This window comes from Pseudophryne corroboree, chromosome 3 (genome assembly GCF_028390025.1).
Source record: "Pseudophryne corroboree isolate aPseCor3 chromosome 3, aPseCor3.hap2, whole genome shotgun sequence".
NCBI classification, from domain to species: domain Eukaryota; kingdom Metazoa; phylum Chordata; class Amphibia; order Anura; family Myobatrachidae; genus Pseudophryne; species Pseudophryne corroboree.
In genome coordinates, this window is record NC_086446.1 from 111,961,063 (window position 1) to 111,978,562 (window position 17,500).

General features: G+C 41.0%; 58 non-coding genes and 20 pseudogenes across 58 annotated transcripts in view; all 78 read left to right on the top strand.

The window, feature by feature from the left end:
* Positions 1-17, top strand: part of LOC135059593 (5S ribosomal RNA) — a 119-nt gene extending 102 nt beyond the window's left edge. The window contains exon 1 of the ribosomal RNA XR_010245994.1: positions 1-17. This exon is cut by the window's left edge and continues 102 nt beyond it. This is a non-coding gene — a ribosomal RNA (5S ribosomal RNA).
* A 107-nt stretch (positions 18-124) lies between these two features.
* On the top strand, positions 125-243 carry LOC135059421 (5S ribosomal RNA). The gene has a single exon (XR_010245824.1). It is a non-coding gene; the product is annotated as a 5S ribosomal RNA (ribosomal RNA).
* A 107-nt stretch (positions 244-350) lies between these two features.
* On the top strand, positions 351-469 carry LOC134894868 (5S ribosomal RNA; annotated as a pseudogene).
* Positions 470-576: 107 nt separating this feature from the next.
* Positions 577-695, top strand: LOC135061441 (5S ribosomal RNA). The gene has a single exon (XR_010247821.1). It is a non-coding gene; the product is annotated as a 5S ribosomal RNA (ribosomal RNA).
* A 107-nt stretch (positions 696-802) lies between these two features.
* Positions 803-921, top strand: LOC135063283 (5S ribosomal RNA). The gene has a single exon (XR_010249618.1). It is a non-coding gene; the product is annotated as a 5S ribosomal RNA (ribosomal RNA).
* A 107-nt stretch (positions 922-1,028) lies between these two features.
* LOC134895749 (5S ribosomal RNA) lies at positions 1,029-1,148 on the top strand (annotated as a pseudogene).
* A 107-nt stretch (positions 1,149-1,255) lies between these two features.
* Positions 1,256-1,374, top strand: LOC134893881 (5S ribosomal RNA; annotated as a pseudogene).
* A 107-nt stretch (positions 1,375-1,481) lies between these two features.
* On the top strand, positions 1,482-1,600 carry LOC135067285 (5S ribosomal RNA). Its single transcript, XR_010253505.1, has one exon. It is a non-coding gene; the product is annotated as a 5S ribosomal RNA (ribosomal RNA).
* A 107-nt stretch (positions 1,601-1,707) lies between these two features.
* LOC134888426 (5S ribosomal RNA) lies at positions 1,708-1,826 on the top strand (annotated as a pseudogene).
* A 107-nt stretch (positions 1,827-1,933) lies between these two features.
* On the top strand, positions 1,934-2,052 carry LOC135061452 (5S ribosomal RNA). The gene has a single exon (XR_010247832.1). It is a non-coding gene; the product is annotated as a 5S ribosomal RNA (ribosomal RNA).
* Positions 2,053-2,159: 107 nt separating this feature from the next.
* Positions 2,160-2,278, top strand: LOC134889102 (5S ribosomal RNA; annotated as a pseudogene).
* A 107-nt stretch (positions 2,279-2,385) lies between these two features.
* Positions 2,386-2,504, top strand: LOC134888432 (5S ribosomal RNA; annotated as a pseudogene).
* Positions 2,505-2,611: 107 nt separating this feature from the next.
* Positions 2,612-2,731, top strand: LOC134894135 (5S ribosomal RNA; annotated as a pseudogene).
* Positions 2,732-2,838: 107 nt separating this feature from the next.
* Positions 2,839-2,957, top strand: LOC135067651 (5S ribosomal RNA). The gene has a single exon (XR_010253862.1). It is a non-coding gene; the product is annotated as a 5S ribosomal RNA (ribosomal RNA).
* Positions 2,958-3,064: 107 nt separating this feature from the next.
* On the top strand, positions 3,065-3,183 carry LOC134887899 (5S ribosomal RNA; annotated as a pseudogene).
* A 107-nt stretch (positions 3,184-3,290) lies between these two features.
* Positions 3,291-3,409, top strand: LOC134885369 (5S ribosomal RNA). Its single transcript, XR_010169484.1, has one exon. It is a non-coding gene; the product is annotated as a 5S ribosomal RNA (ribosomal RNA).
* A 107-nt stretch (positions 3,410-3,516) lies between these two features.
* On the top strand, positions 3,517-3,635 carry LOC135061464 (5S ribosomal RNA). Its single transcript, XR_010247843.1, has one exon. It is a non-coding gene; the product is annotated as a 5S ribosomal RNA (ribosomal RNA).
* A 107-nt stretch (positions 3,636-3,742) lies between these two features.
* Positions 3,743-3,861, top strand: LOC135068140 (5S ribosomal RNA). The gene has a single exon (XR_010254347.1). It is a non-coding gene; the product is annotated as a 5S ribosomal RNA (ribosomal RNA).
* Positions 3,862-3,968: 107 nt separating this feature from the next.
* LOC135063284 (5S ribosomal RNA) lies at positions 3,969-4,087 on the top strand. The gene has a single exon (XR_010249619.1). It is a non-coding gene; the product is annotated as a 5S ribosomal RNA (ribosomal RNA).
* Positions 4,088-4,194: 107 nt separating this feature from the next.
* Positions 4,195-4,314, top strand: LOC134895750 (5S ribosomal RNA; annotated as a pseudogene).
* Positions 4,315-4,421: 107 nt separating this feature from the next.
* LOC134893883 (5S ribosomal RNA) lies at positions 4,422-4,540 on the top strand (annotated as a pseudogene).
* Positions 4,541-4,647: 107 nt separating this feature from the next.
* On the top strand, positions 4,648-4,766 carry LOC135067286 (5S ribosomal RNA). Its single transcript, XR_010253506.1, has one exon. It is a non-coding gene; the product is annotated as a 5S ribosomal RNA (ribosomal RNA).
* Positions 4,767-4,873: 107 nt separating this feature from the next.
* Positions 4,874-4,992, top strand: LOC134888427 (5S ribosomal RNA; annotated as a pseudogene).
* Positions 4,993-5,099: 107 nt separating this feature from the next.
* On the top strand, positions 5,100-5,218 carry LOC135061476 (5S ribosomal RNA). Its single transcript, XR_010247855.1, has one exon. It is a non-coding gene; the product is annotated as a 5S ribosomal RNA (ribosomal RNA).
* Positions 5,219-5,325: 107 nt separating this feature from the next.
* LOC135059251 (5S ribosomal RNA) lies at positions 5,326-5,444 on the top strand. Its single transcript, XR_010245662.1, has one exon. It is a non-coding gene; the product is annotated as a 5S ribosomal RNA (ribosomal RNA).
* A 107-nt stretch (positions 5,445-5,551) lies between these two features.
* On the top strand, positions 5,552-5,670 carry LOC134889103 (5S ribosomal RNA; annotated as a pseudogene).
* Positions 5,671-5,777: 107 nt separating this feature from the next.
* On the top strand, positions 5,778-5,896 carry LOC134888433 (5S ribosomal RNA; annotated as a pseudogene).
* Positions 5,897-6,003: 107 nt separating this feature from the next.
* Positions 6,004-6,123, top strand: LOC134894136 (5S ribosomal RNA; annotated as a pseudogene).
* Positions 6,124-6,230: 107 nt separating this feature from the next.
* LOC135067652 (5S ribosomal RNA) lies at positions 6,231-6,349 on the top strand. Its single transcript, XR_010253863.1, has one exon. It is a non-coding gene; the product is annotated as a 5S ribosomal RNA (ribosomal RNA).
* Positions 6,350-6,456: 107 nt separating this feature from the next.
* LOC134887900 (5S ribosomal RNA) lies at positions 6,457-6,575 on the top strand (annotated as a pseudogene).
* Positions 6,576-6,682: 107 nt separating this feature from the next.
* On the top strand, positions 6,683-6,801 carry LOC134885370 (5S ribosomal RNA). Its single transcript, XR_010169485.1, has one exon. It is a non-coding gene; the product is annotated as a 5S ribosomal RNA (ribosomal RNA).
* A 107-nt stretch (positions 6,802-6,908) lies between these two features.
* LOC135061487 (5S ribosomal RNA) lies at positions 6,909-7,027 on the top strand. Its single transcript, XR_010247866.1, has one exon. It is a non-coding gene; the product is annotated as a 5S ribosomal RNA (ribosomal RNA).
* A 107-nt stretch (positions 7,028-7,134) lies between these two features.
* Positions 7,135-7,253, top strand: LOC135068141 (5S ribosomal RNA). Its single transcript, XR_010254348.1, has one exon. It is a non-coding gene; the product is annotated as a 5S ribosomal RNA (ribosomal RNA).
* Positions 7,254-7,360: 107 nt separating this feature from the next.
* Positions 7,361-7,480, top strand: LOC134891742 (5S ribosomal RNA; annotated as a pseudogene).
* A 107-nt stretch (positions 7,481-7,587) lies between these two features.
* LOC135058460 (5S ribosomal RNA) lies at positions 7,588-7,706 on the top strand. The gene has a single exon (XR_010244889.1). It is a non-coding gene; the product is annotated as a 5S ribosomal RNA (ribosomal RNA).
* A 107-nt stretch (positions 7,707-7,813) lies between these two features.
* LOC135067587 (5S ribosomal RNA) lies at positions 7,814-7,932 on the top strand. The gene has a single exon (XR_010253799.1). It is a non-coding gene; the product is annotated as a 5S ribosomal RNA (ribosomal RNA).
* Positions 7,933-8,039: 107 nt separating this feature from the next.
* LOC134891746 (5S ribosomal RNA) lies at positions 8,040-8,158 on the top strand (annotated as a pseudogene).
* A 107-nt stretch (positions 8,159-8,265) lies between these two features.
* On the top strand, positions 8,266-8,384 carry LOC134900975 (5S ribosomal RNA). The gene has a single exon (XR_010174475.1). It is a non-coding gene; the product is annotated as a 5S ribosomal RNA (ribosomal RNA).
* A 107-nt stretch (positions 8,385-8,491) lies between these two features.
* On the top strand, positions 8,492-8,610 carry LOC135065872 (5S ribosomal RNA). Its single transcript, XR_010252142.1, has one exon. It is a non-coding gene; the product is annotated as a 5S ribosomal RNA (ribosomal RNA).
* Positions 8,611-8,716: 106 nt separating this feature from the next.
* LOC134900887 (5S ribosomal RNA) lies at positions 8,717-8,835 on the top strand. Its single transcript, XR_010174389.1, has one exon. It is a non-coding gene; the product is annotated as a 5S ribosomal RNA (ribosomal RNA).
* A 107-nt stretch (positions 8,836-8,942) lies between these two features.
* LOC134900781 (5S ribosomal RNA) lies at positions 8,943-9,061 on the top strand. The gene has a single exon (XR_010174285.1). It is a non-coding gene; the product is annotated as a 5S ribosomal RNA (ribosomal RNA).
* A 107-nt stretch (positions 9,062-9,168) lies between these two features.
* LOC135061499 (5S ribosomal RNA) lies at positions 9,169-9,287 on the top strand. The gene has a single exon (XR_010247877.1). It is a non-coding gene; the product is annotated as a 5S ribosomal RNA (ribosomal RNA).
* Positions 9,288-9,394: 107 nt separating this feature from the next.
* Positions 9,395-9,513, top strand: LOC135061512 (5S ribosomal RNA). The gene has a single exon (XR_010247888.1). It is a non-coding gene; the product is annotated as a 5S ribosomal RNA (ribosomal RNA).
* Positions 9,514-9,620: 107 nt separating this feature from the next.
* LOC135062231 (5S ribosomal RNA) lies at positions 9,621-9,739 on the top strand. Its single transcript, XR_010248585.1, has one exon. It is a non-coding gene; the product is annotated as a 5S ribosomal RNA (ribosomal RNA).
* Positions 9,740-9,846: 107 nt separating this feature from the next.
* Positions 9,847-9,965, top strand: LOC134901347 (5S ribosomal RNA). The gene has a single exon (XR_010174835.1). It is a non-coding gene; the product is annotated as a 5S ribosomal RNA (ribosomal RNA).
* A 107-nt stretch (positions 9,966-10,072) lies between these two features.
* LOC135061523 (5S ribosomal RNA) lies at positions 10,073-10,191 on the top strand. The gene has a single exon (XR_010247899.1). It is a non-coding gene; the product is annotated as a 5S ribosomal RNA (ribosomal RNA).
* Positions 10,192-10,298: 107 nt separating this feature from the next.
* On the top strand, positions 10,299-10,417 carry LOC134885664 (5S ribosomal RNA). The gene has a single exon (XR_010169774.1). It is a non-coding gene; the product is annotated as a 5S ribosomal RNA (ribosomal RNA).
* Positions 10,418-10,524: 107 nt separating this feature from the next.
* On the top strand, positions 10,525-10,643 carry LOC135062606 (5S ribosomal RNA). Its single transcript, XR_010248954.1, has one exon. It is a non-coding gene; the product is annotated as a 5S ribosomal RNA (ribosomal RNA).
* A 107-nt stretch (positions 10,644-10,750) lies between these two features.
* Positions 10,751-10,869, top strand: LOC135061535 (5S ribosomal RNA). The gene has a single exon (XR_010247910.1). It is a non-coding gene; the product is annotated as a 5S ribosomal RNA (ribosomal RNA).
* Positions 10,870-10,976: 107 nt separating this feature from the next.
* LOC135065874 (5S ribosomal RNA) lies at positions 10,977-11,095 on the top strand. The gene has a single exon (XR_010252144.1). It is a non-coding gene; the product is annotated as a 5S ribosomal RNA (ribosomal RNA).
* A 107-nt stretch (positions 11,096-11,202) lies between these two features.
* LOC134884362 (5S ribosomal RNA) lies at positions 11,203-11,321 on the top strand. The gene has a single exon (XR_010168512.1). It is a non-coding gene; the product is annotated as a 5S ribosomal RNA (ribosomal RNA).
* A 107-nt stretch (positions 11,322-11,428) lies between these two features.
* Positions 11,429-11,547, top strand: LOC135061546 (5S ribosomal RNA). The gene has a single exon (XR_010247923.1). It is a non-coding gene; the product is annotated as a 5S ribosomal RNA (ribosomal RNA).
* A 107-nt stretch (positions 11,548-11,654) lies between these two features.
* On the top strand, positions 11,655-11,773 carry LOC134887348 (5S ribosomal RNA; annotated as a pseudogene).
* Positions 11,774-11,880: 107 nt separating this feature from the next.
* On the top strand, positions 11,881-11,999 carry LOC135059279 (5S ribosomal RNA). The gene has a single exon (XR_010245688.1). It is a non-coding gene; the product is annotated as a 5S ribosomal RNA (ribosomal RNA).
* A 107-nt stretch (positions 12,000-12,106) lies between these two features.
* Positions 12,107-12,225, top strand: LOC135058861 (5S ribosomal RNA). The gene has a single exon (XR_010245285.1). It is a non-coding gene; the product is annotated as a 5S ribosomal RNA (ribosomal RNA).
* A 107-nt stretch (positions 12,226-12,332) lies between these two features.
* LOC135063995 (5S ribosomal RNA) lies at positions 12,333-12,451 on the top strand. The gene has a single exon (XR_010250312.1). It is a non-coding gene; the product is annotated as a 5S ribosomal RNA (ribosomal RNA).
* Positions 12,452-12,558: 107 nt separating this feature from the next.
* On the top strand, positions 12,559-12,677 carry LOC135061558 (5S ribosomal RNA). The gene has a single exon (XR_010247936.1). It is a non-coding gene; the product is annotated as a 5S ribosomal RNA (ribosomal RNA).
* Positions 12,678-12,784: 107 nt separating this feature from the next.
* Positions 12,785-12,903, top strand: LOC134889951 (5S ribosomal RNA; annotated as a pseudogene).
* A 106-nt stretch (positions 12,904-13,009) lies between these two features.
* LOC135063201 (5S ribosomal RNA) lies at positions 13,010-13,128 on the top strand. Its single transcript, XR_010249537.1, has one exon. It is a non-coding gene; the product is annotated as a 5S ribosomal RNA (ribosomal RNA).
* Positions 13,129-13,235: 107 nt separating this feature from the next.
* On the top strand, positions 13,236-13,354 carry LOC134902083 (5S ribosomal RNA). The gene has a single exon (XR_010175558.1). It is a non-coding gene; the product is annotated as a 5S ribosomal RNA (ribosomal RNA).
* A 107-nt stretch (positions 13,355-13,461) lies between these two features.
* On the top strand, positions 13,462-13,580 carry LOC135063202 (5S ribosomal RNA). The gene has a single exon (XR_010249538.1). It is a non-coding gene; the product is annotated as a 5S ribosomal RNA (ribosomal RNA).
* Positions 13,581-13,687: 107 nt separating this feature from the next.
* Positions 13,688-13,806, top strand: LOC134902084 (5S ribosomal RNA). Its single transcript, XR_010175559.1, has one exon. It is a non-coding gene; the product is annotated as a 5S ribosomal RNA (ribosomal RNA).
* Positions 13,807-13,913: 107 nt separating this feature from the next.
* On the top strand, positions 13,914-14,032 carry LOC135061569 (5S ribosomal RNA). The gene has a single exon (XR_010247947.1). It is a non-coding gene; the product is annotated as a 5S ribosomal RNA (ribosomal RNA).
* A 107-nt stretch (positions 14,033-14,139) lies between these two features.
* LOC135059394 (5S ribosomal RNA) lies at positions 14,140-14,258 on the top strand. Its single transcript, XR_010245798.1, has one exon. It is a non-coding gene; the product is annotated as a 5S ribosomal RNA (ribosomal RNA).
* A 107-nt stretch (positions 14,259-14,365) lies between these two features.
* LOC134886262 (5S ribosomal RNA) lies at positions 14,366-14,484 on the top strand. Its single transcript, XR_010170351.1, has one exon. It is a non-coding gene; the product is annotated as a 5S ribosomal RNA (ribosomal RNA).
* A 107-nt stretch (positions 14,485-14,591) lies between these two features.
* Positions 14,592-14,710, top strand: LOC135063996 (5S ribosomal RNA). The gene has a single exon (XR_010250313.1). It is a non-coding gene; the product is annotated as a 5S ribosomal RNA (ribosomal RNA).
* Positions 14,711-14,817: 107 nt separating this feature from the next.
* On the top strand, positions 14,818-14,936 carry LOC135061580 (5S ribosomal RNA). Its single transcript, XR_010247958.1, has one exon. It is a non-coding gene; the product is annotated as a 5S ribosomal RNA (ribosomal RNA).
* A 107-nt stretch (positions 14,937-15,043) lies between these two features.
* On the top strand, positions 15,044-15,162 carry LOC134893161 (5S ribosomal RNA; annotated as a pseudogene).
* Positions 15,163-15,269: 107 nt separating this feature from the next.
* On the top strand, positions 15,270-15,388 carry LOC134884906 (5S ribosomal RNA). The gene has a single exon (XR_010169037.1). It is a non-coding gene; the product is annotated as a 5S ribosomal RNA (ribosomal RNA).
* A 107-nt stretch (positions 15,389-15,495) lies between these two features.
* On the top strand, positions 15,496-15,614 carry LOC135060948 (5S ribosomal RNA). Its single transcript, XR_010247343.1, has one exon. It is a non-coding gene; the product is annotated as a 5S ribosomal RNA (ribosomal RNA).
* A 107-nt stretch (positions 15,615-15,721) lies between these two features.
* Positions 15,722-15,840, top strand: LOC135061592 (5S ribosomal RNA). The gene has a single exon (XR_010247970.1). It is a non-coding gene; the product is annotated as a 5S ribosomal RNA (ribosomal RNA).
* A 107-nt stretch (positions 15,841-15,947) lies between these two features.
* LOC135067257 (5S ribosomal RNA) lies at positions 15,948-16,066 on the top strand. Its single transcript, XR_010253477.1, has one exon. It is a non-coding gene; the product is annotated as a 5S ribosomal RNA (ribosomal RNA).
* Positions 16,067-16,173: 107 nt separating this feature from the next.
* Positions 16,174-16,292, top strand: LOC135061603 (5S ribosomal RNA). The gene has a single exon (XR_010247981.1). It is a non-coding gene; the product is annotated as a 5S ribosomal RNA (ribosomal RNA).
* A 107-nt stretch (positions 16,293-16,399) lies between these two features.
* Positions 16,400-16,518, top strand: LOC134885699 (5S ribosomal RNA). The gene has a single exon (XR_010169809.1). It is a non-coding gene; the product is annotated as a 5S ribosomal RNA (ribosomal RNA).
* A 107-nt stretch (positions 16,519-16,625) lies between these two features.
* Positions 16,626-16,744, top strand: LOC134902085 (5S ribosomal RNA). Its single transcript, XR_010175560.1, has one exon. It is a non-coding gene; the product is annotated as a 5S ribosomal RNA (ribosomal RNA).
* Positions 16,745-16,851: 107 nt separating this feature from the next.
* On the top strand, positions 16,852-16,970 carry LOC135061615 (5S ribosomal RNA). The gene has a single exon (XR_010247992.1). It is a non-coding gene; the product is annotated as a 5S ribosomal RNA (ribosomal RNA).
* Positions 16,971-17,077: 107 nt separating this feature from the next.
* LOC135061627 (5S ribosomal RNA) lies at positions 17,078-17,196 on the top strand. Its single transcript, XR_010248003.1, has one exon. It is a non-coding gene; the product is annotated as a 5S ribosomal RNA (ribosomal RNA).
* A 107-nt stretch (positions 17,197-17,303) lies between these two features.
* LOC134886264 (5S ribosomal RNA) lies at positions 17,304-17,422 on the top strand. Its single transcript, XR_010170352.1, has one exon. It is a non-coding gene; the product is annotated as a 5S ribosomal RNA (ribosomal RNA).
* Positions 17,423-17,500: the final 78 nt, after the last annotated feature.

Below are 17,500 nucleotides of genomic sequence, written 5' to 3' on the forward strand. Positions count from 1 at the left end.
ACAAGGTGCTGTAGATAATTTTATAATGCCAACACCGTTCTGTTGATGCATTCCATTTTCAAACGTATTCATTTATGAACCAGTAGTTAGTAGTAGAAAAGTTCTAACAGAAACCACAAAGCTCATCTACAGCCACACCACACTGGGTACGCCCAATCTCATCTGATCTTGGAAGCTAAGCAGTGTTGGGCCTGGTTAGTACTTGGATGGGAGACCACCTGGGAATACAAGGTGCTGTAGATATTTTTATACTGCCAACACCGTTCTGTTGATGCATTCCATTTTAAAACGTATTCATTTATGAACCAGTAGTTAGAAGTAGAAAAGTTCTAACAGAAACCACAAAGTTCATCTATAGTCACACCACATTGGATACGCCCAAGCTCATCTGATCTTGGAAGCTATGCAGTGTTGGCCCTGGTTAGTACTTGGATGGGAGACCACCTGGGAATACAAGGTGCTGTAGATATTTTTATACTGCCAACACCGTTCTGTTGATGCATTCCATTTTAAAACTTATTCATTTATGAACCAGTAGTTAGAAGTAGAAAAGTTCCTTCAGAAACCACAAATTTCATCTACAGCCACACCACACTGGATACGCCCAATCTCATCTGATCTTGGAAGCTAAGCAGTGTTGGGCCTGGTTAGTACTTGGATGGGAGACCACCTGGGAATACAAGGTGCTGTAGATATTTTTATACTACCAACACCGTTCTGTTGATGCATTCCATTTTCAAACGTATTCATTTATGAACCAGTAGTTAGAAGTAGAAAAGTTCTAACAGAAACCATAAAGCTCATCTACAGCCACACCACACTGGATATGCCCAATCTCATCTGATCTTGGAAGCTAAGCAGTGTTGGGCCTGGTTAGTACTTGAATGGGAGACCACCTGGGAATACAAGGTGCTGTAGATAATTTTATACTGCCAACACCGTTCTGTTGATGCATTCCATTTTAAAACATATTCATTTATGAACCAGTAGTTAGAAGTAGAAAAGTTCTAACAGAAACCATAAAGCTCTTCTACAGCCACACCACACTGGATATGTCCAATCTCATCTGATCTTAGAAGCTAAGCAGTGTTGGGCCTGGTTAGTACTTGGATGGGAGACCACCTGGGAATACATAAGTGCTGTAGATAATTTTATACTGCCAACACCGTTCTGTTGATGCATTCCATTTTCAAACGTATTCATTTATGAACCAGTAGTTAGAAGTAGAAAAGTTCTAACAGAAACCACAAAGCTCATCTATAGCCACACCACACTGGATATGCCCAATCTCATCTGATCTAGTAAGCTAAGCAGTGTTGGGCCTGGTTAGTACTTGGATGGGAGACCACCTGGGAATACAAGGTGCTGTAGAAATTTTTATACTACCAACACCGTTCTGTTGATGCATTCCATTTTCAAACTTATTCATTTATGAACCAGTAGTTAGAAGTAGAAAAGTACTAACAGAAACCATAAAGCTCTTCTACAGCTACACCACACTGGATACGCCCAATCTCATCTGATCTTGGAAGCTAAGCAGTGTTAGGCCTGGTTAGTACTTGGATGGGAGACCACCTGGGAATACTAGGTGCTGTAGATAATTTTATACTGCCAACACCGTTCTGTTGATGCATTCCATTTTAAAACTTATTCATTTATGAACCAGTAGTTAGAAGTAGAAAAGTTCTAACAGAAACCACAAAGCTTATCTACAGCCACACCACACTGGATATGCCCAATCTCATCTGATCTTGGAAGCTAAGCAGTGTTGGACCTGGTTAGTAATTGGATGGGAGACCACTTGGGAATACAAGGTGCTGTAGATATTTTTATACTGCCAACACTGTTCTGTTGATGCATTCCATTTTCAAATGTATTCATTTATGAACCAGTAGTTAGAAGTAGAAAAGTTCTAACAGAAACTGCAAAGCTCATCTACAGCCACACCACACTGGATACGCCCAATCTCATCTGATCTTGGAAGCTAAGCAGTGTTGGGCCTGGTTAGTACTTGGATGGGAGACCACCTGGGAATACAAGGTGCTGTAGATATTTTTATACTGCCAACACCGTTCTGTTGATGTATTCAATTTTCAAATGTATTCATTTATGAACCAGTAGTTAGAAGTAGAAAAGTTCAAACAGAAACCACAAAGCTCATCTACAGCCACACCACTCTGGATATGCCCAATCTCATCTGATCTTGGAAGCTAAGCAGTGTTGGTCCTGGTTAGTACTTGGATGGGAGACCACCTGGGAATACAAGATGCTGTAGATAATTTTATACTGCCAACACCGTTCTGTTGATGCATTCCATTTTAAAATGTATTCATTTATGAACCAGTAGTTAGAAGTAGAAAAGTTCTAACAGAAACCAGAAAGTTCATCTACAGCAACACAACACTGGATACGCCCAATCTCATCTGATCTTGGAAGCTAAGCAGTGTTGGGCCTGGTTAGTACTTGGATGGGATACCACCTGGGAATACAAGGTGCTGTAGATATTTTTATACTATCAACACCGTTCTGTTGATGCATTCCATTTTCAAACGTATTCATTTATGAACCAGTAGTTAGAAGTAGAAAAGTACTAACAGAAACCATAAAGCTCTTCTACAGCCACACCACACTGGATATGCCCAATCTCATCTGATCTTGAAAGCTAAGCAGTGTTGGTCCTGGTCAGTACTTGGATGGGAGACCACCTGGGAATACATAGGTGCTGTAGATATTTTTATACTGCCAACACCGTTCTGTTGATGCATTCCATTTTCAAACGTATTCATTTATGAACCAGTAGTTAGAAGTAGAAAAGTTCTAACAGAAACCACAAAGCTTATCTACAGCCACACCACACTGGATACGCCCAATCTCATCTGATCTAGGAAGCTAAGCAGTGTTGGGCCTGATTAGTACTTGGATGGGAGACCACCTGGGAAAACAAGGTGCTGTAGATATTTTTATACTACGTACACCGTTCTGTTGATGCATTCCATTTTCAAACGTATTCATTTATGAACCAGTAGTTAGAAGTAGAAAAGTTCTAACAGAAACTATAAAGCTCATCTACAGCCACACCACACTGAATACGCCCAATCTCATCTGATCTTGGAAGCTAAGCAGTGTTGGGTCTGGTTAGTACTTGGATGGGAGACCATCTAGGAATAAAAGGTGCTGTAGATATTTTTATACTGCCAACACCGTTCTGTTGATGTATTCAATTTTCAAATGTATTCATTTATGAACCAGTAGTTAGAAGTAGAAAAGTTCAAACAGAAACCACAAAGCTCATCTACAGCCACACCACACTGGATATGCCCAATCTCATCTGATCTTGGAAGCTAAGCAGTGTTGGGTCTGGTTAGTACTTGCATGGGAGACCACCTGGGAATACAAGGTGCTGTAGATATTTTTATACTGCCAACACCGTTCTGTTGATGCATTCAATTTTCAAATGTATTCATTTATGAACCAGTAGTTAGAAGTAGAAAAGTTCAAACAGAAACCACAAAGCTCATCTACAGCCACACCACACTGGATACGCCCAATCTCATCTGATCTTGGAAGCTAAGCAGTGTTGGGCCTGGTTAGTACTTGGATGGGAGACCACCTGGGAATACAAGGTGCTGTAGATATTTTTATACTACCAACACCGTTCTGTTGATGCATTCCATTTTCAAACTTATTCATTTATGAACCAGTAGTTAGAAGTAGAAAAGTACTAACAGAAACCATAAAGCTCTTCTATAGCCACACCACACTGGATATGCCCAATCTCATCTGATCTTGGAAGCTAAGCAGTGTTGGGCCTGGTTAGTACTTGGATGGGAGACCACCTGGGAATACAAGGTGCTGTAGATATTTTTATACTACCAACACCGTTCTGTTGATGCATTCCATTTTCAAACGTATTCATTTATGAACCAGTAGTTAGAAGTAGAAAAGTTCTAACAGAAACCATAAAGCTCATCTACAGCCACACCACACTGGATATGCCCAATCTCATCTGATCTTGGAAGCTAAGCAGTGTTGGGCCTGGTTAGTACTTGAATGGGAGACCACCTGGGAATACAAGGTGCTGTAGATAATTTTATACTGCCAACACCGTTCTGTTGATGCATTCCATTTTAAAACATATTCATTTATGAACCAGTAGTTAGAAGTAGAAAAGTTCTAACAGAAACCATAAAGCTCTTCTACAGCCACACCACACTGGATATGTCCAATCTCATCTGATCTTAGAAGCTAAGCAGTGTTGGGCCTGGTTAGTACTTGGATGGGAGACCACCTGGGAATACATAAGTGCTGTAGATAATTTTATACTGCCAACACCGTTCTGTTGATGCATTCCATTTTCAAACGTATTCATTTATGAACCAGTAGTTAGAAGTAGAAAAGTTCTAACAGAAACCACAAAGCTCATCTATAGCCACACCACACTGGATATGCCCAATCTCATCTGATCTAGTAAGCTAAGCAGTGTTGGGCCTGGTTAGTACTTGGATGGGAGACCACCTGGGAATACAAGGTGCTGTAGAAATTTTTATACTACCAACACCGTTCTGTTGATGCATTCCATTTTCAAACTTATTCATTTATGAACCAGTAGTTAGAAGTAGAAAAGTACTAACAGAAACCATAAAGCTCTTCTACAGCTACACCACACTGGATACGCCCAATCTCATCTGATCTTGGAAGCTAAGCAGTGTTAGGCCTGGTTAGTACTTGGATGGGAGACCACCTGGGAATACTAGGTGCTGTAGATAATTTTATACTGCCAACACCGTTCTGTTGATGCATTCCATTTTAAAACTTATTCATTTATGAACCAGTAGTTAGAAGTAGAAAAGTTCTAACAGAAACCACAAAGCTTATCTACAGCCACACCACACTGGATATGCCCAATCTCATCTGATCTTGGAAGCTAAGCAGTGTTGGACCTGGTTAGTAATTGGATGGGAGACCACTTGGGAATACAAGGTGCTGTAGATATTTTTATACTGCCAACACTGTTCTGTTGATGCATTCCATTTTCAAATGTATTCATTTATGAACCAGTAGTTAGAAGTAGAAAAGTTCTAACAGAAACTGCAAAGCTCATCTACAGCCACACCACACTGGATACGCCCAATCTCATCTGATCTTGGAAGCTAAGCAGTGTTGGGCCTGGTTAGTACTTGGATGGGAGACCACCTGGGAATACAAGGTGCTGTAGATATTTTTATACTGCCAACACCGTTCTGTTGATGTATTCAATTTTCAAATGTATTCATTTATGAACCAGTAGTTAGAAGTAGAAAAGTTCAAACAGAAACCACAAAGCTCATCTACAGCCACACCACACTGGATACGCCCAATCTCATCTGATCTTGGAAGCTAAGCAGTGTTGGGCCTGGTTAGTACTTGGATGGGATACCACCTGGGAATACAAGGTGCTGTAGATATTTTTATACTATCAACACCGTTCTGTTGATGCATTCCATTTTCAAACGTATTCATTTATGAACCAGTAGTTAGAAGTAGAAAAGTTCTAACAGAAACCACAAAGCTCATCTACAGCCACACCACTCTGGATATGCCCAATCTCATCTGATCTTGGAAGCTAAGCAGTGTTGGTCCTGGTTAGTACTTGGATGGGAGACCACCTGGGAATACAAGATGCTGTAGATAATTTTATACTGCCAACACCGTTCTGTTGATGCATTCCATTTTAAAATGTATTCATTTATGAACCAGTAGTTAGAAGTAGAAAAGTTCTAACAGAAACCAGAAAGTTCATCTACAGCAACACAACACTGGATACGCCCAATCTCATCTGATCTTGGAAGCTAAGCAGTGTTGGGCCTGGTTAGTACTTGGATGGGATACCACCTGGGAATACAAGGTGCTGTAGATATTTTTATACTATCAACACCGTTCTGTTGATGCATTCCATTTTCAAACGTATTCATTTATGAACCAGTAGTTAGAAGTAGAAAAGTACTAACAGAAACCATAAAGCTCTTCTACAGCCACACCACACTGGATATGCCCAATCTCATCTGATCTTGAAAGCTAAGCAGTGTTGGTCCTGGTCAGTACTTGGATGGGAGACCACCTGGGAATACATAGGTGCTGTAGATATTTTTATACTGCCAACACCGTTCTGTTGATGCATTCCATTTTCAAACGTATTCATTTATGAACCAGTAGTTAGAAGTAGAAAAGTTCTAACAGAAACCACAAAGCTTATCTACAGCCACACCACACTGGATACGCCCAATCTCATCTGATCTAGGAAGCTAAGCAGTGTTGGGCCTGATTAGTACTTGGATGGGAGACCACCTGGGAAAACAAGGTGCTGTAGATATTTTTATACTACGTACACCGTTCTGTTGATGCATTCCATTTTCAAACGTATTCATTTATGAACCAGTAGTTAGAAGTAGAAAAGTTCTAACAGAAACTATAAAGCTCATCTACAGCCACACCACACTGAATACGCCCAATCTCATCTGATCTTGGAAGCTAAGCAGTGTTGGGTCTGGTTAGTACTTGGATGGGAGACCATCTAGGAATAAAAGGTGCTGTAGATATTTTTATACTGCCAACACCGTTCTGTTGATGTATTCAATTTTCAAATGTATTCATTTATGAACCAGTAGTTAGAAGTAGAAAAGTTCAAACAGAAACCACAAAGCTCATCTACAGCCACACCACACTGGATATGCCCAATCTCATCTGATCTTGGAAGCTAAGCAGTGTTGGGTCTGGTTAGTACTTGCATGGGAGACCACCTGGGAATACAAGGTGCTGTAGATATTTTTATACTGCCAACACCGTTCTGTTGATGCATTCAATTTTCAAATGTATTCATTTATGAACCAGTAGTTAGAAGTAGAAAAGTTCAAACAGAAACCACAAAGCTCATCTACAGCCACACCACACTGGATACGCCCAATCTCATCTGATCTTGGAAGCTAAGCAGTGTTGGGCCTGGTTAGTACTTGGATGGGAGACCACCTGGGAATACAAGGTGCTGTAGATATTTTTATACTACCAACACCGTTCTGTTGATGCATTCCATTTTCAAACTTATTCATTTATGAACCAGTAGTTAGAAGTAGAAAAGTACTAACAGAAACCATAAAGCTCTTCTATAGCCACACCACACTGGATATGCCCAATCTCATCTGATCTTGGAAGCTAAGCAGTGTTGGGCCTGGTTAGTACTTGGATGGGAGACCACCTGGGAATACAAGGTGCTGTAGATATTTTTGTACTACCAACACCGTTCTGTTGATGCATTCCATTTTCAAACGTATTCATTTATGAACCAGTAGTTAGAAGTAGAAAAGTACTAACAGAAACCCTAAAGCTCTTCTACAGCCACACCACACTGGATTTGCCCAATCTCATCTGATCTTGGAAGCTAAGCAGTGTTGGGTCTGGTTAGTACTTGGATGGGAGACCACCTGGGAATACGTAGGTGCTGTAGATATTTTTATACTGCCAACACCGTTCTGTTGATGCATTCCATTTTCAAACCTATTCATTTATGAACCAGTAGTTAGAAGTAGAAAAGTTCTAACAGAAACCACAAAGCTCATCTACAGCCACACCACACTGGATACGCCCAATCTCATCTGATCTTGGAAGCTAAGCAGTGTTGGGCCTGGTTAGTACTTGGATGGGAGACCACCTGGGAATATAAGGTGCTGTAGATATTTTTATACTGCCAACACCGTTCTGTTGATGCATTCCATTTTCAAATGTATTCATTTATGAACCAGTAGTTAAAAGTAGAAAAGTTCTAACAGAAACTGCAAAGCTCATCTACAGCCACACCACACTCGATACGCCCAATCTCATCTGATCTTGGAAGCTAAACAGTGTTGGGCCTGGTTAGTACTTGGATGGGAGACCACCTGGGAATACAAGGTGCTGTAGATATTGTTATACTACCAACACCGTTCTGTTGATGCATTCCATTTTCAAACATATTCATTTATGAACCAGTAGTTAGAAGTAGAAAAGTTCTAACAGAAACGACAAAGATCATCTACAGCCACACCACACTGGATACGCCCAATCTCATCTGATCAAGGAAGCTAAGCAGTGTTGGGCCTGGTTAGTACTTGGATGGGAGACCACCTGGGAATACAAGGTGCTGTAGAAATTTTTATACTACCAACACCGTTCTGTTGATGCAATCCATTTTCAAACTTATTCATTTATGAACCAGTAGTTAGAAGTAGAAAAGTACTAACAGAAACCAAAAAGCTCTTCTACAGCCACACCACACTGGATACGCCCAATCTCATTTGATCTTGGAAGCTAAGCAGTGTTGGGCCTGGTTAGTACTTGGATGGGAGACCACCTGGGAATACTAGGTGCTGTAGATAATTTTATACTGCCAACACCGTTCTGTTGATGCATTCCATTTTCAAACGTATTCATTTATGAACCAGTAGTTAGAAGTAGAAAAGTTCTAACAGAAACCACAAAGCTCATCTACAGCCACACCACACTGGATACGCCCATTCTCATCTGATCTTGGAAGCTAAGCAGTGTTGGGCCTGGTTAGTACTTGGATGGGAGACCACCTGGGAATACAAGGTGCTGTAGATATTTTTGTACTGCCAACACCGTTCTGTTGATGCATTCCATTTCAAATGCATTCATTTATGAACCAGTAGTTAGAAGTAGAAAAGTTCTAACAGAAACCCTAAAGCTCATCTACAGCCACACCACACTGGATACGCCCAATCTCATCTGATCTTGGAAGCTAAGCAGTGTTGGGCCTGGTTAGTACTTGGATGGGAGACCACCTGGGAAAACAAGGTGCTGTAGATAATTTTATACTGCCAACACCGTTCTGTTGATGCATTCCATTTTAAAACGTATTCATTTATGAACCAGTAGTTAGAAGTAGAAAAGTTCTAACAGAAACCACAAAGTTCATCTACAGCCACACCACACTGGATACACCCAATCTCATCTGATCTTGGAAGCTAAGCAGTGCTGGGCCTGGTTAGTACTTGGATGGGAGACCACCTGGGAATACAAGGTGCTGTAGATATTTTTATACTGCCAACAACGTTCTGTTGATGCATTCAATTTTCAAATGTATTCACATATGAACCAGTAGTTAGAAGTAGAAAAGTTCAAACAGAAACCACAAAGCTCATCTACAGCCACACCACACTGGATACGCCCAATCTCATCTGATCTTGGAAGCTAAGCAGTGTTGGGCCTGGTTAGTACTTGGATGGGAGACCACCTGGGAATACAAGGTGCTGTAGATATTTTTATACTGCCAACACCGTTCTGTTGATGCATTCCATTTTCAAACGTATTCATTTATGAACCAGTAGTTAGAAGTAGAAAAGTTCTAACAGAAACCACAAAGCTCATCTACAGCCACACCACACTGGATACGCCCAATCTCATCTGATCTTGGAAGCTAAGCAGTGTTGGGCCTGGTTAGTACTTGGATGGGAGACCACCTGGGAATACAAGGTGCTGTAGATATTTTTATACTGCCAACACCGTTCTGTTGATGCATTCCATTTTTAAACGTATTCATTTATGAACCAGTAGTTAGAAGTAGAAAAGTTCTAACAGAAACCATAAAGCTCATCTACAGCCACACCACACTGGATACGCCTAATCTCATCTGATCTTGGAAGCTAAGCAGTGTTGGGCCTGATTAGTACTTGGATGGGAGACCACCTGGGAATACAAGGTGCTGTAGATATTTTTATACTGCCAACACAGTTCTGTTGATGCATTCCATTTTTAAACGTATTCATTTATGAACCAGTAGTTAGAAGTAGAAAAGTTCTAACAGAAACCACAAAGCTCATCTACAGCCACACCACACTGGATACGCCCAATCTCATCTGATCTTGGAAGCTAAGCAGTGCTGGGCCTGGTTAGTACTTGGATGGGAGACCACCTGGGAATACAAGGTGCTGTAGATATTTTTATACTGCCAACACCGTTCTGTTGATGCATTCAATTTTCAAATGTATTCATTTATGAACCAGTAGTTAGAAGTAGAAAAGTTCAAACAGAAACCACAAAGCTCATCTACAGCCACACCACACTGGATACGCCCAATCTCATCTGATCTTGGAAGCTAAGCAGTGTTGGGCCTGGTTAGTACTTGGATGGGAGACCACCTGGGAATACAAGGTGCTGTAGATAATTTTATACTGCCAACACCGTTCTGTTGATGCATTCCATTTTAAAACGTATTCATTTATGAACCAGTAGTTAGAAGTAGAAAAGTTCTAACAGAAACCACAAAGTTCATCTTCAGCCACACCACACTGGATACGCCCAATCTCATCTGATATTGGAAGCTAAGCAGTGCTGGGCCTGGTTAGTACTTGGATGGGAGACCACCTGGGAATACAAGGTGCTGTAGATATTTTTATACTGCCAACACCGTTCTGTTGATGCATTTAATTTTCAAATTTATTCATATATGAACCAGTAGTTAGAAGTAGAAAAGTTCAAACAGAAACCACAAAGCTCATCTACAGCCACACCACACTGGATACGCCCAATCTCATCTGATCTTGGAAGCTAAGTAGTGTTGGGCCTGTTTAGTACTTGGATGGGAGACCACCTGGGAATACAAGGTGCTGTAGATATTTTTATACTGCCAACACCGTTCTGTTGATGCATTCCATTTTTAAACATATTCATTTATGAACCAGTAGTTAGAAGTAGAAAAGTTCAAACAGAAACCACAAAGCTCATCTACAGCCACACCACACTGGATACGCCCAATCTCATCTGATCTTGGAAGCTAAGCAGTGTTGGGCCTGGTTAGTACTTGGATGGGAGACCACCTGGGAATACAAGGTGCTGTAGATATTTTTATACTGCCAACACCGTTCTGTTGATGCATTCCATTTTCAAACGTATTCATTTATGAACCAGTAGTTAGAAGTAGAAAAGTTCTAACAGAAACCACAAAGCTCATCTACAGCCACACCACACTGGATACGCCCATTCTCATCTGATCTTGGAAGCTAAGCAGTGTTGGGCCTGGTTAGTACTTGGATGGGAGACCACCTGGGAATACAAGGTGCTGTAGATAATTTTATACTGCCAACACCGTTCTATTGATGCATTCCATTTTAAAACGTATTCATTTATGAACCAGTAGTTAGAAGTAGAAAAGTTCTAACAGAAACCAGAAAGTTCATCTACAGCAACACCACACTGGATACGCCCAATCTCATCTGATCTTGAAAGCTAAGCAGTGTTGGGCCTGGTTAGTACTTGGATGGGAGACCACCTGTGAATACAAGGTGCTGTAGATATTTTTATACTGCCAACACCGTTCTGTTGATGCATTCAATTTTCAAATGTATTAATTTATGAACCAGTAGTTAGAAGTAGAAAAGTTCAAACAGAAACCACAAAGCTCATCTACAGCCACACCACACTGGATACGCCCAATCTCATCTGATCTTGGAAGCTAAGCAGTGTTGGGCCTGGTTAGTACTTGGATGGGAGACCACCTGGGAATACAAGGTGCTGTAGATATTTTTATACTGCCAACACCGTTCTGTTGATGCATTCCATTTTCAAACGTATTCATTTATGAACCAGTAGTTAGAAGTAGAAAAGTTCTAACAGAAACCACAAAGCTCATCTACAGCCACACCACACTGGATAAGCCCAATCTCATATGATCTTGAAAGCTAAGCAGTGTTGGGCCTGGTTAGTACTTGGATGGGAGACCACCTGGGAATACAAGGTGCTGTAGATATTTTTATACTGCCAACACCGTTCTGTTGATGCATTCCATTTTCAAACGTATTCATTTATGAACCAGTAGTTAGAAGTAGAAAAGTTCTAACAGAAACCACAAAGTTCATCTACAGCCACACCACACTGGATACACCCAATCTCATCTGATCTTGGAAGCTAAGCAGTGTTGGGCCTGGTTAGTACTTGGAGGGGAGACCACCTGGGAATACAAGGTGCTGTAGATATTTTTATACTGCCAACTCCGTTCTGTTGATGCATTCCATTTTCAAACGTATTCATTTATGAACCAGTAGTTAGAAGTAGAAAAGTTCTAACTGAAACCATAAAGCTCATCTACAGCCACACCACACTGGATACGCCCAATCTCATCTGATCTTGGAAGCTAAGCAGTGTTGGGCTTGATTAGTACTTGGATGGGAGACCACCTGGGAATACAAGGTGCTGTAGATAATTTTATACTGCCAACACCGTTCTGTTGATGCATTCCATTTTCAAACGTATTCATTTATGAACCAGTAGTTAGAAGTAGAAAAGTTCTAACAGAAACCACAAAGTTCATCTACAGCCACACCACAGTGGATACGCCCAATCTCATCTGATCTTGGAAGCTAAGCAGTGTTGGGCCTGGTTAGTACTTGGATGGGAGACCACCTGGGAATACAAGGTGCTGTAGATATTTTTATACTGCCAACACCGTTCTGTTGATGCATTCCATTTTCAAATGTATTCATTTATGAACCAGTAGTTAGAAGTAGAAAAGTTCTAACAGAAACCACAAAGCTCATCTACAGCCACACCACACTGGATACGCCCAATCTCATCTGATCTTGGAAGCTAAGCAGTGTTGGGCCTGGTTAGTACTTGGATGGGAGACCACCTGGGAATACAAGGTGCTGTAGATAATTTTATACTGCCAACACCGTTCTGTTGATGCATTCAATTTTCAAATGTATTCATTTATGAACCAGTAGTTAGAAGTAGAAAAGTTCAAACAGAAACCACAAAGCTTATCTACAGCCACATCACACTGGATACGCCAAATCTCATCTGATCTTGGAAGCTAAGCAGTGTTGGGCCTGGTCAGTACTTGGGTGGGAGACCACCTGTGAATACAAGGTGCTGTAGATTAATTTATACTGCAACACCGTTCTGTTGATGCATTCCATTTTCAAACGTATTCATTTATGAACCAGTAGTTAGAAGTAGAAAAGTTCTAACAGAAACCACAAAGTTCATCTACAGCCACACCACACTGGATACGCCCAATCTCATTTGATCTTGGAAGCTAAGCAGTGTTGGGCCTGGTTAGTACTTGTATGGGAGACCACCTGGGAATACAAGGTGCTGTAGATATTTTTATACTGCCAACACTGTTCTGTTGATGCATTCCATATTCAAACGTATTCATTTATGAACCAGTAGTTAGAAGTAGAAAAGTTCTAACAGAAACCACAAAGTTCATCTACAGCCACACCACACTGGATACGCCCAATCTCATCTGATCTTGGAAGCTAAGCAGTGTTGGGCCTGGTTAGTACTTTGATGGGAGACCACCTGAGAATACAAGGTGCTGTAGATAATTTTATACTGCCAACACCGTTCTGTTGATGCATTCCATTTTCAAACGTATTAATTTATGAACCAGTAGTTAGAAGTAGAAAAGTTCTAACAGAAACCACAAAGTTCATCTACAGCCACACCACACTGGATACGCCCAATCTCATTTGATCTTGGAAGCTAAGCAGTGTTGGGCCTGGTTAGTACTTGTATGGGAGACCACCTGGGAATACAAGGTGCTGTAGATATTTTTATACTGCCAACACCGTTCTGTTGATGCATTCCATATTCAAACGTATTCATTTATGAACCAGTAGTTAGAAGTAGAAAAGTTCTAACAGAAACCACAAAGTTCATCTACAGCCACACCACACTGGATACGCCCAATCTCATCTGATCTTGGAAGCTAAGCAGTGTTGGGCCTGGTTAGTACTTTGATGGGAGACCACCTGAGAATACAAGGTGCTGTAGATAATTTTATACTGCCAACACCGTTCTGTTGATGCATTCCATTTTCAAACGTATTAATTTATGAACCAGTAGTTAGAAGTAGAAAAGTTCTAACAGAAACCACAAAGCTCATCTACAGCCACACCACACTGGATACGCCCAATCTCATCTGATCTTGGAAGCTAAGCAGTGTTGGGCCTGGTTAGTACTTGGATGGGAGACCACCTGGGAATACAAGGTGCTGTAGATATTTTTATACTGCCAACACCGTTCTGTTGATGCATTCCATTTTCAAACGTATTAATTTATGAACCAGTAGTTAGAAGTAGAAAAGTTCTAACAGAAACCACAAAGCTCATCTACAGCCACACCACACTGGATATGCCCAATCTCATCTGATCTTGGAAGCTAAGCAGTGTTGGGCCTGGTTAGTACTTGGATGGGAGACCACCTGGGAATACATGGTGCTGTAGATATTTTTATACTGCCAACAGCGTCCTGTTGATGCATTCAATTTTCAAATGTATTCATTTATGAACCAGTAGTTAGAAATAGAAAAGTTCAAACAGAAACCACAAAGCTCATCTACAGCCACACCACACTGGATACGCCCAATCTTATCTGATCTTGGAAGCTAAGCAGTGTTGGGCCTGGTCAGTACTTGTATGGGAGACCACCTGGGAATACAAGGTGCTGTAGATATTTTTATACTGCCAACACCGTTCTGTTGATGCATTCCATTTTCAAACGTATTCATTTATGAACCAGTAGTTAGAAGTAGAAAAGTTCTAACAGAAACCACAAAGTTCATCTACAGCCACACCACAGTGGATACGCCCAATCTCATCTGATCTTGGAAGCTAAGCAGTGTTGGGCCTGGTTAGTACTTGGATGGGAGACCACCTGGGAATACAAGGTGCTGTAGATATTTTTATACTGCCAACACCGTTCTGTTGATGCATTCCATTTTCAAATGTATTCATTTATGAACCAGTAGTTAGAAGTAGAAAAGTTCTAACAGAAACCACAAAGCTCATCTACAGCCACACCACACTGGATACGCCCAATCTCATCTGATCTTGGAAGCTAAGCAGTGTTGGGCCTGGTTAGTACTTGGATGGGAGACCACCTGGGAATACAAGGTGCTGTAGATAATTTTATACTGCCAACACCGTTCTGTTGATGCATTCAATTTTCAAATGTATTCATTTATGAACCAGTAGTTAGAAGTAGAAAAGTTCAAACAGAAACCACAAAGCTTATCTACAGCCACATCACACTGGATACGCCAAATCTCATCTGATTTTGGAAGCTAAGCAGTGTTGGGCCTGGTCAGTACTTGGGTGGGAGACCACCTGTGAATACAAGGTGCTGTAGATTAATTTATACTGCCAACACCGTTCTGTTGATGCATTCCATTTTCAAACGTATTCATTTATGAACCAGTAGTTAGAAGTAGAAAAGTTCTAACAGAAACCACAAAGTTCATCTACAGCCACACAACACTGGATATGCCCAATCTCATCTGATCTTGGAAGCTAAGCAGTGTTGGGCCTGGTTAGTACTTGGATGGGAGACCACCTGGGAATACAAGGTGCTGTAGATATTTTTATACTGCCAACACCGTTCTGTTGATGCATTCCATTTTCAAACGTATTAATTTATGAACCAGTAGTTAGAAGTAGAAAAGTTCTAACAGAAACCACAAAGATCATCTACAGCCACACCACACTGGATACGCCCAATCTCATCTGATCTTGGAAGCTAAGCAGTGTTGGGCCTGGTTAGTACTTGTATGGGAGACCACCTGGGAATACAAGGTGCTGTAGATATTTTTATACTGCCAACAGCGTCCTGTTGATGCATTCAATTTTCAAATGTATTCATTTATGAACCAGTAGTTAGAAGTAGAAAAGTTCTAACAGAAACCATAAAGCTCATCTACAGCCACACCACACTGGATACGCCCAATCTCATCTGATCTTGGAAGCTAAGCAGTGTTGGGCCTGGTTAGTACTTGGATGGGAGACCACCTGGGAATACAAGGTGCTGTAGATAATTTTATACTGCCAACACCGTTCTGTTGATGCATTCCATTTTCAAACGTATTCATTTATGAACCAGTAGTTACAAGTAGAAAAGTTCTAACAGAAACCACAAAGCTCATCTACAGCCACACCACACTGGATACGCCCAATCTCATCTGATTTTGGAAGCTAAGCAGTGTTGGGCCTGGTTAGTACTTGGATGGGAAACCACCTGGGAATACAAGGTGCTGTAGATATTTTTATACTGCCAACACCGTTCTGTTGATGCATTCCATTTTCAAACGTATTCATTTATGAACCAGTAGTTAGAAGTAGAAAAGTTCTAACAGAAACCATAAAGCTCATCTACAGCCACACCACACTGGATACGCCCAATCTCATCTGATCTTGGAAGCTAAGCAGTGTTGGGCCTGGTTAGTACTTGGATGGGAGACCACCTGGGAATACAAGGTGCTGTAGATAATTTTATACTGCCAACACCGTTCTGTTGATGCATTCCATTTTCAAACGTATTCATTTATGAACCAGTAGTTAGAAGTAGAAAAGTTCTAACAGAAACCACAAAGATTATCTACAGCCACACCACACTGGATACGCCCAATCTCATCTGATCTTGGAAGCTAAGCAGTGTTGTGCCTGGTTAGTACTTGTATGGGAGACCACCTGGGAATACAAGGTGCTGTAGATATTTTTATACTGCCAACACCGTTCTGTTGATGCATTCCATATTCAAACGTATTCATTTATGAACCAGTAGTTAGAAGTAGAAAAGTTCTAACAGAAACCACAAAGTTCATCTACAGCCACACCACACTGGATACGCCCAATCTCATCTGATCTTGGAAGCTAAGCAGTGTTGGGCCTGGTTAGTACTTTGATGGGAGACCACCTGAGAATACAAGGTGCTGTAGATAATTTTATACTGCCAACACCGTTCTGTTGATGCATTCCATTTTCAAACGTATTAATTTATGAACCAGTAGTTAGAAGTAGAAAAGTTCTAACAGAAACCACAAAGCTCATCTACAGCCACACCACACTGGATACGCCCAATCTCATCTGATCTTGGAAGCTAAGCAGTGTTGGGCCTGGTTAGTACTTGGATGGGAGACCACCTGGGAATACAAGGTGCTGTAGATATTTTTATACTGCCAACACCGTTCTGTTGATGCATTCCATTTTCAAACGTATTAATTTATGAACCAGTAGTTAGAAGTAGAAAAGTTCTAACAGAAACCACAAAGCTCATCTACAGCCACACCACACTGGATACGCCCAATCTCATCTGATCTTGGAAGCTAAGCAGTGTTGGGCCTGGTTAGTACTTGGATGGGAGACCACCTGGGAATACAAGGTGCTGTAGATATTTTTATACTGCCAACAGCGTCCTGTTGATGCATTCAATTTTCAAATGTATTCATTTATGAACCAGTAGTTAGAAATAGAAAAGTTCAAACAGAAACCACAAAGCTCATCTACAGCCACACCACACTGGATACGCCCAATCTTATCTGATCTTGGAAGCTAAGCAGTGTTGGGCCTGGTCAGTACTTGTATGGGAGACCACCTGGGAATACAAGGTGCTGTAGATATTTTTATACTGCCAACACCGTTCTGTTGATGCATTCCATTTTCAAACGTATTCATTTATGAACCAGTAGTTAGAAGTA